This window comes from Panthera uncia, chromosome B1 (assembly GCF_023721935.1).
Source record: "Panthera uncia isolate 11264 chromosome B1, Puncia_PCG_1.0, whole genome shotgun sequence".
In the NCBI taxonomy this organism is placed as follows: domain Eukaryota; kingdom Metazoa; phylum Chordata; class Mammalia; order Carnivora; family Felidae; genus Panthera; species Panthera uncia.
The window spans coordinates 122,181,376-122,192,337 of NC_064811.1; the positions used below are offsets into that span (position 1 = coordinate 122,181,376).

General features: G+C 39.8%; 1 non-coding gene across 1 annotated transcript; it reads right to left on the reverse strand.

The window, feature by feature from the left end:
• Nucleotides 1-331: 331 nt before the first annotated feature.
• LOC125924174 (U2 spliceosomal RNA) lies at nucleotides 332-519 on the reverse strand. Its single transcript, XR_007458338.1, has one exon. It is a non-coding gene; the product is annotated as a U2 spliceosomal RNA (small nuclear RNA).
• Between the last annotated feature and the right edge of the window lie 10,443 nt (nucleotides 520-10,962).

Sequence of the window (10,962 nt, forward strand, 5' to 3'; positions counted from 1 at the left end):
GAAGACCAACAACACATTCCACGTATTCCTGTATTACCATCTGGACCGTCTTTGGCTGACCCTAGTTGTAGGCACACAGCCCTCGCTGTGCCTCCATCAGGCACACAGCCTGGAGACACTCTAAGGAATTTTCCTCCAGAACGACCACAGTCAGTCAACACAACCAGAGCTACCTGTCCCTGATGGGGACAGGTCTACGCCTCTGGGAAACCAGGAACAAGCCACCTGCCCAGACACTCCAAGGCAGAAGCATCTAGCAGACACAATCTCAGATTAACGCCCCCCCTCACCAGCTCTCAAGCTGACTTTAGACACCCGGGTATTTCCCTTGAGGGGGTGCAACGTTCCTGAAGGTAGTGCAATACAAGGACAATGTGTGCAGCAGACAGAGCAAGCTCTCCTATTCCTTCTCCCTGCTCCAAAAATGCAATAGATTGTCCTCCATAGAGGACGTGTCATATACTAAACTGACAAGAAAAGATACTACACTTGATCTTAGCCAAAAGGCTGAGAAGCGATCCACAGGAACAACTGAAAAGGTGAAAGTTTTCCAAAGCTGTGGGCGCAATAAGGCATTGTCTGCAGAGAAAAATATTCCAACCTCTGCCTACATAAAGAGAATTAATGAAAATCAGAGTATGTACTTTAAGGAACATATTAGGAAACTTTGGCCGAGGTGAAGAGTGTTCTCTGTCTCCTTATTACAGTGTTATGGCCATTGTCTCATTTCCTGACAAATTGTAAGGGAACATTTCCCACTGACAGTACACACTGCCCTCTGAGAGTAACTTGTGTCCTCAGGATGCTGTAAATGTGACAGGGGAATCCAGATGTTCAGTCCGTGGGAGGTTCATATCAGAACATAGCCATCTCAGCACAGACACCTCACTGTCTCATCGAGGTGCTGGGCATGAGGCCAGAACAGGCGAGACAGGTGAAGGCCCCACCAGGCAATCCCCACCACGTGGGTCTCCTATCTTGCATCCTTACCCTCGCTGAAGAGTTTCACAGGCCAGCAAATTCATCCCCTTCCGGCATCACTTCTGCTCAGGGAGCAGGGAGGTTGCAGAGGTAGTTGGTCCTTGTTGATCCTTAAAATAAGGACCCTGGTCACTAGTGAGAACGGAGCCATGCACAGCATCTCCAGCTAACTTGCCTCCATTCCTCCTGACTTGAGCTTGCCTTGCTAGCCAGAAACCCCTCAACCCCTGCTGACCGAACAGGACTTTTCATCTCCCTAAAGCATGGAGCTTAAAGAATTAGTTGTAATTTCACCAATCAGAGGAATGATATAGAGGTGTCATCAACTAGCAAACCACACATGTGCCCTGACACAACAGTAAGACCACTTTTATGCTGCCAGTGCAATTGGCTCCTGGCATATAGTCGGGTAATTATGCCCAGAACTCCAAAGAAATATGTAAAATAAATGATTTCTTTTAACCTGCCATCAAACCAACAAGCAAAAGACGCCTTTGTTAGATGTCCTCAAACATTTGATTTCCTGTTTAAACACATCACTCAACACATTATGTGGTGGGATATAAGATAGAAACAGGGAGCAGGGCTGAGCCCTGCCATCTGGAGTAACACACTTCAAGGAGATGAAGTTCGCAGACGGCATGCTGTTTATGGGACAGGAAGGGTCTCTGGATTTTCTTTAGGTCCTTATTCTCCCCTCCCCCAGGACCGTGATATAGGTACTTCTTGTGCCTTACCTGAAGCAGAACAAAAAAGGAAAAGAGAAGAGTGGGGAAAAGGGGAAGTGGTACAACTTTGTCTTCCTTGTAGTAGTTTTTCTTTATTCTAGTGGAAAGAAGAACAATTTGGAAAGATGCATTATAATCGTGCAATTGCTAACTGAGCAGTTTGAGTCATCACAGAACTCCCACTCTGTTACGAAGAACCCAGAACTATGGAAGCCTGATGCCAAACTGGCCTGAAGGAGAAGCCTGAAGAAGTCTGACCCCCTAAAGGAGTCAGGAGGATGTTTTTAAGGTCATCAAGTTCTAGGAAGAAAGCCGAGCTTAATTAAGCTTAATTCGTGGTGAGAAATCATTCCTTAGACCTGGTTTTCTTTGAAAAACATACTCCTCATTTACACTCATCTTTATGCTAGGATGAGCTTCATGATATTAGCAACATTCACTCTGGCACTACACTCGGCCAGAGTACAGACCTTACCTTGACGTCTATTTATGTATGTATGTAGCAGTACTGTTTTCCTATTCAGGACACCAGATCCTATTCAAACAGCCATGGATTTTAGGAATTAAAACTTCTATAGGCTAAAGCCACAATCAGAAACATTTTAAATGATGTTAAAGTTCAAATCTAATCACTTATTACCTGAATTTGTTGTTCTGATTGCTGTACTTGGATAAATACAGTCCCGAGACCTATTTAGTGTGCCAGTTTTGTTTCCCTCATAACATTCAATTCAACATATAGTAAAACAAAACAAAACAACAACAACAAAAACATGATACAACAAGAAGTAGAATGTCCGGAAATAAATATAAAATATTGAAAGTGTTTTTTTTAACATTTATTTACTTTTGAGAGATAGAGCGAGACAGAGCACGAGCAGGGGAGGGGCAAAGACAGTGGGGGGGACACAGAATCTGAAGCAGGCTCCAGGTTCTGAGCTGTCAGCACAGAGCCCAATGCAGGGCTCGAACTCAGAAACTCACGAGATCATGACCCGAACCGAAATCGGACGCTTAACCAACTGAGCCACCCAGGCGCCCCTAATATAAAATATTTTAAATAATATAAAGCATCAGGCCAAATAAAAAAAAAATATTGATGATAACTATGATGAAAACAAAGGTCAGGGCAGAAGAGAAACAAAGAGGTTCCAATGCGAAAAAATTTTTAAATTTTTTGTAATGTTTATTTTTGAGAGAGAGAGAAAGAGATCGAGTGCGGGCGGGGCAGAGAGAGAGAGAGAGAGAGGGCGACACAGAATCCAAAGCAAGCTCCAGGCTCCAAGCTGTCAGCACAGAGCCCAATGTGGCACTTGAACTCATGAACTCACACACTCACAAGATCGTGACCTGGGCCAAAGTCAGACACTTAACCGACTGAGCCACCCAGGCACCCGAGTGCAAAAATTTTTAAATGTCCTTTCCTAGTTAGGTGAGCAAACAATATTTTGTGTAAAAATAGCCTTGTCCAACAATTGATTTTATGTTTCTTTTTGGAAAAAGATGAATTATCTTTTTCAAAACATTCCACACATACACAAAAACAGCCACTCCCAGATGCATGTAGTAGAACTTGGTATTTGTGTCTCAGAAATTACAATCTCATAAAGAGGGTGGTTTTGCTACTAGTGAGACTGAGTTCTTAAAATGGCCAGCTAAGCTGCTGCAGTCCAGATGTATTTTTGTCTTCCTCTATCTCTATTGTGAATTATTTAAAGCAGCCTACTCCACAGTTTGAATTTGGCCCACATTTTAAATCAAGTTCACCAAAATAACATGCTCAATGTACTAATTTCCATTTAATAGAAATATTTCTATAAATTTCTAATACCACTGAAAGGCAGTATGAAGCAAAGCACAAAAATATGTCTAAAAACACACTTTATCCCAGGAGAAATTAATCTTTATACAAAAATATCATGCAAATATTTATTTGCAAAGAATTCCAAGCATGTCTCTAGAAAACCACATTTATAAACAAACTAGTGGGGCTGTTTAAAAAGACTCTCCACCAAATTGGTGGTTCTTTCATGTTTTTTAAATTACTTTTATAGAAATGTATTGTGTATGAAGGACCTACATGATTTTTGACTGGATAGGGCATTTTCATTTTTAAAAAGTAAAGATGTGTAGAGTATTACTACAATTTATTGGGACCAATTCTTCCCACAGCCAAGCTATCTCCTACAGGGACAAATTTTCTAGAAAAATAAATGAAGCAAATTGGAAAAGAAGGAAGATCATAGAATCTCAAACCTGGATGTTCACCTCTGCCTTTTCTAAATTACTAGGAACATTTTCAGGTCACACAGGAATTCATGGGCCCTCCTAGGGGTCTTTGGTTTCATGATACTGGTTTGTAAGTCTCTCAGTCTGCTCCAAGGCAATTCTAAGCAAAATCTTAAAGTATGCCTCTGTGTTTGAGAATACCCGTGTCATTTTCCTTGGCTCTACCTTAATTTCTATTTGTGCAATGACCTTGTAAAAATTATAACAGGCACCCATCCAACCAACACATCCATCCACACCCAGCCAATTTATATATAAATACAAATTTGTATTTTTGTACACATTAGATTTACTCTGCTGTATTTTGACAGTGTTGTCTTGTGATATCATACAGATTAACGTTTCTGTGATATCATACAGATTGTTTCTTTTTTTTAATTTTTTTTAATGTTTATTTATTTTTGAGACAGAGAGAGACAGAGCATGAACGGGGGAGGGTCAGAGAGAGAGGGAGACACAGAATCCAAAGCAAGCTCCAGGCTCTGAGCTGTCAGCACAGAGCCCAATGTGGGGCTTGAACTCACAGACCATGAGATCATGACCTGAGCTGAAGTCAGATGCTTCACCGACTGAGCCACCCAGGTGCCCTACAGATTAATGTTTCTACTAAAGAGAGTGACTATTTCTACAATAGTTACCTGGGGGAGAGGAAAGTCCTTAGAAAAATTGGACCTTGGAAGACAGACCTTAAATTTAAGGCTGGTGGTGTTCTCCAGCCTGAACAATTGCCCAAACTAGAAACTAATGGGGGAGGCAAAATTTTACCTCACCCTCTTAGGGTTCTTTTTGGCTGACCTGAGAATCAAATTGACATAGGATAAATCAACAGGAGAAAGGCATATAAATTCATTTATTACAAGTTTTACAGAATGTGGGAGGCTTCATAAGGAATGAAGATCAAAGAAATGGCAAAACCTATTTGCTTTTTTATATTAGGTTGAACAGACAAGCAATTCTGGAAAAGTGACTGAACTATGTGCAGAGGCCAAGGGAAGAGAATTATTTTCACAAGGTCTGTTTGTGTAGAATTCTCCATCTCAACTTCTCATCCTTGATGGTAAGAATGATACTTTTATTTTGGTACAGGGAGGACATCTTTCATACAGGAATTTTATGTCCTGCTTTTAAGAAAAATAAGGAGGGTCAGAGTGTTTTTCTTGTATTTGCTGTCACTCATGTGCCTTTAGCTTAAAATAGCCAATATGTGGCATATTTTGGAGTTGCATGTTCTGAACTCCTTCAAGATCATAAATCACACACATTCAGCACTTCCATTTAGATATCTAAACAGCATCTTCAATTCAGTGTGTCCATACTTAAATATACTCTGTTGACTGCTTCCCCCATGTCAGTTGATGGCAACCGTTCCCAGTGGCTCCAACCTAAAGACTCAATACTTCCCTTTTTTTCTTACTCATATTCACTGGAAATCTACGGGCACCACCTTCAAAGTATATCCAGAGTCTGGCCCCTTTCTACCATCTCCCTTGCTCTCACCCTGCTATGATGCACTTGTCACAACTGGATTATTGAGACACCTTCCACACCAGCTCTTCAGCATTTACCATGTTTCCCTATAGTCTATTCTCAGCACAACAACCCAAACCATTCTGATAAAAATGAAGTTCAAATCATGCCACACCTCTGTGAAAAGCCCTCCCGTGATTGCACATTTCACTCTGGAAAAGCTAAAGTCCTTACTGTGGCCTCAAGGCTCCTATGACCACTTTTTCCTGGTCCTCCCCTCCTAGCTCACTCCCCTCTAGCCACACCGGCCTCTGCACCTTTCCTCTAATGAGCCGGGCATGCTACCAACTCTAGGTGCTGGCTCTTTCCTCTGCCTGGAAAACTCCTCCCACCCCCATATGTTCACGTGGTTAATTCCCAGAAGTCCTTCAAATCATGTCTCATCAGATTTCACCTTCTCTGTGAGGCTTCCTCATATTACTCTATTGTGTATTGCAGAGAGAGCACAAACACACAAACTCCTTGCTGGCATTTCCAACTTCCCTTAAACTGTTCTATTTTTCTCCATGGCACTTATTTCAATCTAATAAAACTTATTTATTAGGTTTTGTTATTGACTGCTTGCTGCTTGATGAGGGTGAGGTTTTTTTTGGTTTTGGTTCTTAGGCTTCCTGATGTATGGCATCGTCATACCATAGAGTGGGTGCTCAATGAACAACTGTTCAGTGAAGGGATATGAGCAGAACAGATGTGATCTCTTGCCATCAAGAAGGTTACAGTCCACAGGAGTGATAACTCTTTTCTCTCTAGGCTTCCTTTTGTGCTCATGACCTCGATGAACCTAGATGGGACTGAAAGTGCCAGAAGATGCTCTGAGGTGAAGGAGGAAGGATGGCATATTCCTTCCATGAGCAGCTATACTGAAGCTGCTAGACCATGACTTGGAGAGAAAGGAGTTATTCCCCTTTTCCCCCCAGTTTTATTGAAGTATATCTGACAAAACTGTAATATATTAGTATACAACATAATGATTTGATACACATATACCTTTTGAAAGGGTCCCTCCCTTTCACACATTTATCTGTGTGTGTAAGAACACTTCTACTCTCTTGGAAAATTTTAATTGACTAATACAGTATTATCAACTATAGTCACTATTTTACACATTATACCCTCAGATATTATTTAACTTATAACTGAAAGTTTGTACCTTTTTAGCAACTTCTCTCTATTCCCCACCCCAATTAGCTCCTGGCAATCATCATTCTACTCTCTGTTTCTATGAGTTTGACTTTCCCCTTGCCCCCAGATTCCACATATAGGAGGACTCTCCAGGGTACAACAGGGTCAAGTCAGAGGGGAGCTGCCTTACAGTCATTCCCGTGGCAGTCTCTCTCTGAGGTCACTCTTGGGAATGAGTCAGATTTTCCTCAGGTTGCTGGTATGTTTCCCTAAAGCCTCCATGACACATACTACAGGCAATGACGCCCATCTCCATCTGCTTTAACTGCACCTCCTATAGTGTCTTATATATCCACCCCAACCTTGGCAAAACTTCTGCTGTCTCAGGGAAGGTGTTTTCAATGAGCCATTAGGAAGTACAATCAATACTTATCAATCCAGTGGTTCTTTGATGTAGAGCTATACAGTGATGTGAACTATCTCAGGCAATCTAGGAGAGATCTATTGGGTCAAGAGAGTCCTCCAGATCCCCTCAGCCAGCTCTCATAGATAATAATGACTTTGTCAACTCAACTAGGCCCCTTCTCTATGTGTTGCCCTCCTCCGGGAATTCATATTTGGTGCTTAGTATGACAGAAAATATTAACAGTCTGAGAAATTCTAGGAGAAAGGAAAACTAGTTAATTCAATTGCTTCCTGATGGTAAGAAATGTTAGTAGAACTAGAATTAACTGTTTAAAGTCATAACAACACCATTTAACAAAATATTCACGTTCTAAGGAAATAATGACCTGTGTCTGTGCCCAAGTGATGTACTGATTCAAAGAAACTGTCTCATTTATCTTTATAGCCTCCCCAGAAGCTAGCACCGTGCCTGGCCAAAGAGCTGCTCAATAAATGTGAGAAATACAATATTCAGTCAGCCAACAAAATCAAAATATAGAGCTCACATTATCTCCTTTCTCTTCTTATACATCCAACTGTGGATATGTGTGACAGTTAGCTCTTTGGTCCCCAAACAAGCAAACCATTTTCCCCTTATTAATGAACAGGGACCATGGTATTATATTACAAGGCATGGTTGAGACATTTATTACCCAGGAGCCAAATTTAATAGCTTTTGCAATTTCCCTTTAATGTCCAAATTCGAGCTTCTTTGAAAATTAATTAAGTTATGGTTTATTGGGGAACTGCCCCCAGACAGCAAACCCATGACTCCCCATCCAAATTTATATCACACCAACTTGTTGTTTCATGCTTCTCTCAAGTCTTCAACTTATCTAGCCCAATGCTGTCTTGAAAGGTAATCACTTATCTGAACATCAGTTCAAAGCTCTACCCAGGTAAGGCATATAGAACACTGGCTTCCTGATTTATGTTATTTTTAGAAGTTATTTCAAGAGACTGAATCTAAGGTTTCAGTTTTTTAAAAACATTTCTGTGTCAGGGACCTCTTCAACAGTTTGGTGAAACCAACAGATTAATTCATAAAATAAAATATATAGAATTACAAAGGAAATCAGTTATTAGCATTTTTGACATTCCGTAGGCCAGTAGAGAATTCTACATGCCCTGAAATTTAAATCTGTGGATTAACTATGTCTTAACTATTCATTATTAACCATTATAGAGTACCATCTCTACATACCTAGATTGACTTGGAATTTAATATAGAAGTAAGTAGTAACTAAGCAACTTAACTTAAAATCTATAAAACAGCTATGATCATATTTCCATCTAAATAAGTAAGTTTAGCCATCTTGTTGTTAGCCTCTCCTGGCAGACTACACTTGTACTGTACCTGGTTTGCCACATATTGAGACTCTCCCTATCAATGTGACTTTGACACTTGAACTTTTCCAAATTCCTCCCAAGTCAAAACAATTTTAATTCACTGAGAATTTCTTGGGGATTTCTAGGTATAGTTGAAGTAGGATGCTCTGTTACCTATATAAATGGCTTTCTTCCATCACCTGCAATTTTACATAATTTGTCCCTTCTGCATAATATCTGGAATATATCCATGAATAATGAATGGTCTGTCTTCTTGTTCTTCTCCTGACCAAGTACAGCTGGTGAAAATATCCTGCTTGGTCCTTATTCTCTCTGAGGACGAAGACGCAGCCCTCTGTGACCTGACTTAGTTTGGGCCTGGGGGTTACTCCTAGAGATTTCCCATCTCCCTACAATTTACTGAGGTCCGGAAGGCACTACTTGAGCTGGAGATGACAGCTGAAGAGAAAAATGAAGTTGATAGCTAGTAATAATAATTATTATTAATAACTCACTTATAATAAAAATTGTCATTATCATCATGGCTATCATTATTCATTTCATCTGTTGAGTAATTATAAATATTTTACTTGTATGACATGTCCTAATTCTGAATTTCATTGAAAGACATTAGGTGTAGCTCACATATAGCCATTTGTACACACACATGCTATAGGGTTTATTCAACAAATACTATGTGCCTACTCTGTATTAAACACCATATAAACTATTACTAATCTGTTAAGGTTGTCTTAGTGAGCTGGGAACCCTGGAAATGCCCTGAATTTAAAATGTTAAAATTATGTTGATGTGTTCCAACCCAACCAAGCTTCTGACACCTTCCAGCTCTAACTCTACTCAAGTGCAAAATTTTTAACAATGAACAGTAGCTATTTTGAATCGGCTTTCAATATGTTGCAATGACACTTTCACAACTCAATAGCCAAAACCTCACCGTTAGAAAATTGTAAAAGGTATGAAAAATGTCAGCCCAAAGGCAAAATCATTTAGCAATTTAAAAGTGAAAGCAGAAATTTGTTAGAAAAAGTAATCTTTTATCTTGAGTTCTTGTTTTCCTTCTGAAAAGTATGTGTAGTTAATTTGTGTGAAAGGCCCTTTCCATTTTATTTTACAAATAAAAGATGTGCTAATTAAGCTAGAAGTCAAGGACTTTACTAAAAGAAATATGATAAGCTCTTTCCCAATTAGCAATTTACTTGGTGAATACCATGGCTTAAAATGTGAGACACAGAAAATATCCAATATGCATACCTTCCAAGACAATTTTGCAGTATCTTTGAGAACAGAGATAAAGCCAAAGAACCACTCTTCTCCTCAAATATGTACGTTAACAAGACGGACCTTTGTGGAGAGAAGAGTCATTTCTAATCAAACCGGAATCTGTACCTTCCTTTCCAGAAAGACAACTGAACCAAACAGCCATTTGTTGGTTTGGAATTACTTTAAATTATTTTAGAAGACGTCAAAAAATAAATTAGATTTTCCTTTTTGCATGTATTTTTCCAATCCTTTCAAGAATAAAATGTTCATTTGGGGCCATGACAATTAAAATAGAAATGTCTTTGGCATAAACTCGGCATTCTAGCCTGCAGGCAAAATATAAAACTGTTGTTAAATTGGAGTGGACCAGAAAATGGATGATAAAACTTGTCCGTGAAACTTCTGCTAATAACAAACATTTGTCCCGTGACATGTACTGTAAGTAATAACACATGACCGGGGATGGATGTGTCATTGTCCCGAACAGCCGGTTTGGGTGCCTTTTACGGCCGTAAACCAAGTTCACCTAGCCCTTCAGTTGTGGCTTCCTATGAAACTGTGAGGGTTAAAAAATGCCCTTTAATCTAGGAAATACTTCAGAAGACAATTCCCTGGTGTCTTGGTCTCAGTTGTTCTTCCTTCAAAGTTTTCAAGGCAGCTTGGGTTGTTGTTATTTAACACAAACCAAGCACAAATTTCAGGTTCTATTTAATGCTTCACCAGCATTTACTATTGCCTAATAGCTATGCCATTTATTCATTTGTCAACATTTCTCTTTCACTCAGCAGTTAGAGAAGATAAGAAGCAGTCCTGGAAGAGGCAGAGAGTTGGTAGCTGAAGGGCCCATGTCAATGGCACAGGCAGTAAATCCTTCCTTTCGTCTGGCTTTATTTTACCATATTTTATTGAATCTAAGACATCACAGATGGTAAGATTCACCATTTTATGTACCAATACAAAAAAGAATATGCATTTTCAATCAATCTATGATATAACACCTTAATGATAGTTCTGCTTGAAGTCTGGGTGGGCCACACAGACTTCTTTGCCCAGAAATTTCCATTATCTATTCCACATCACTTGGCATTTTCTCTTGCTTTCTCTTACACCGCTTGGCCTGTACCAGGAATTCTTTTGCACGTCTCTCAGTAACAAAATGTCTTTAGGTCCCCTAAAGCACTTGGCCGCTCTTTCCAAGAAAAGAAAGAATTGCAGTCACCTCTCCGACAAAGAACATTTGCTTCACTAGTATCAAGTTCAT